Below are 2,528 nucleotides of genomic sequence, written 5' to 3' on the forward strand. Positions count from 1 at the left end.
AAGTCTTTTTCTTTTTCTCTCTCTCTGTCTCTTTTTTTTTTCCCCCTCGATGAAAACCTTCCGGAATCCTTTTATTTTAGAATAGTCTGTAAACTATCAAACCAGTACAGCAGTAAACTGTTTTCTTGCATTAAACTGAAGACATCTTTTTAATTAAAAAAAAAAAGGGAAGAAAAATGTAGAATGGCATTCAGAGCTGTTAGTTTTTAAGTACACAATATCCTAGACAATTCAAGGCATCTTAATCTCCTTTAAGAACAGCAATAGAAAATAATTTTTGTCATGCTGCAAAATCCATCATTATGGATAAAATTGGTACAAATTGGTCAACAGATCAAACAAACACTGGTACATACATACATACATACATACATACATACATACATACATACATACACACACTAATACATAACTGGTCATCAATAATTTAAAAGATCTTGCCTTTCTGCTTGTTTTTTTACAAGGTTCTTGATGAGTTTTGTTGCTCTAAAATGCATTGTTAAGCTTCCCAGTTTGCCTTCTCTTCTTCAAACTGATGTTTTTCCTCTAATTCTTTGTGCTGTGCTTCTAAATTCTTTTCCATTTGCTCATGGCGCTCCTGGGGCTCTGCTTCAAAGTCATTCAGTTTTTGAACTTTTTCTTTCACCTTCATCTCAAACACCTGTTCCATCTCCATTTTCTTCATCTTGGGTACATGTCCCCTTCTTTCTTCTTCCATCTGTGCCAGAGGGCTCTTAATAAGTTGCCCTTTGTTTCTGTTGTTGTCCACTCCATTGTAAGTCACCGCTGCTAGTTTTCTGTTTCTGTAGTTCTCATAATGTACATTATTGGTAACATCTTTCAAGTCCTGAATATGTGTTCTTATCAACATATTTCTAAGAATGGTAAAATCACAATGTTTACTATCTTCAACTTCAGCCTCATGCCAAAGATACTGCCTTCCTCTCACTCTTCTGCCATTAACTTCAATGATAGTATTGCTACCTACCACAGCAAGAGGTAAAGGGTCCTTTATCTTTTTAACCAGCTTATCTTCTTCTTCTTCTTCTTCTTCTTCTTCTTCTTCTTCTTCTTCTTCCTCCTCCTCCTCCTCCTCCTCCTCCTCCTCTTCCTCCTCCTCTTCTTCTTCTTCTTCTTCTTCTTCTTCGTCCCGCCTCCTCCTCCGCCTCCTCCTCCTCTCCTCTTTCTTCTTCTTCTCTTCTCTCTTCTTCTATCTTCTTCTCTTCTTCTTCTTCTTCTTCTTCTTCTTCTCTCCTCCTCCTCCTCCTCCTCCTCCTCCTCCTCCTCCTCCTCCTCCTCTTCTTCTTCTTCTCCTCCTCCTCCTCTTCTTCTTCTTCTTCTTCATCTGTTTCTGGAAATTCATATATCTTAATTTTATGTTCTTAGATTTTTTTCAATATCTGCTTTTTAAACTGTTGGCATTACTCTGATATGAGTGTGTCTGCTTTGGCTATTAATGGGATGGTATTGAGTTTTTCATGCAAACGTTTCATAAACTCAATATCCAATGGTTTAAGTCCATGTCCTGAAGGAGCAATGAAGTATAAACAACGCTCTACTCTGTTATCAGGCATCTAATATCTGTTCACTCAAGATTCTGCATTTAAGTAATCCTCAAATTTACCCATCAAAGTAGTCAATAACAGGCTGCCAGCAATTACTACCCACTGCATCTCCAAATCCTGGGGTATCAACTATCATCAGCAGTAACTGAACACCACCTTCTTTAATTAAAACTTTGGACTGCTCCACCTGTACAGTCTTTTTGCTTCTATGAGAAGGCCATGGATACTCTGGAGAGTACACACTTGTGAGGAACAGTGAGTTGATTAATGTTGACTTTCCCAGTCCAGACTTACCTGCTACCTCCTACTGTACACTTGATTTGGGAGGCTGGCCAACCTCACATAGCCCTCAAGGTTCTTTGATGGAGCTACCATGGGCTACAGTTGACGTTCCTCTCCTCAGCAGCAGCTGATCTCACACTGACCCTGGTGAAGTATTTTTCAACCCAGCATTTTCAAAGAATCATCTCTTTGTTCCATTAATTATTCTTTTCATTTCTACTTCTTTGATTTCTGTTTTGACATTTATTGTTTCTTTCCATCTACATATTTGTGGTTTAACTTTTTCTTGTTTTTCACATGATCCTGAGGTATTTCATTAAGTTAACTATTTGAACTCCCTGATTTTTTAATTATTGCTATGAAGTTCCCTCTTAAAATTGTATCACTGAATTCCATTGGTTCTGATATGTTGTGTTTATATTTTTATTTGATTCCAGAAACTTTTAAACTTAATCCTTGATAGATTTTTTTAATTAGCAGATGGAGAGTGTATGCATGCCATATCCAACATGTGGAAGTCAGAGAAAATCAGGCAGGTTCAGTATTTAAAGCATTAGTTTATTTAATATTATCAATTTCTTTCCATTATAATACACATCCCTTCTCTTCTTTACCATTGTGTTAGCAGGACCAACACTAGTATATAAAAAAAGATTTATTGAGATGAAAGGATACAAATAT

At 36.8% G+C, this 2,528-nt stretch overlaps 1 pseudogene; it reads right to left on the reverse strand.

Moving 5' to 3' along the window:
• Positions 1–427: 427 nt before the first annotated feature.
• On the reverse strand, positions 428–1,955 carry LOC127206528 (septin-7-like; annotated as a pseudogene).
• Between the last annotated feature and the right edge of the window lie 573 nt (positions 1,956–2,528).

Source organism: Acomys russatus, chromosome 23 (assembly GCF_903995435.1).
Source record: "Acomys russatus chromosome 23, mAcoRus1.1, whole genome shotgun sequence".
NCBI lineage: Eukaryota > Metazoa > Chordata > Mammalia > Rodentia > Muridae > Acomys > Acomys russatus.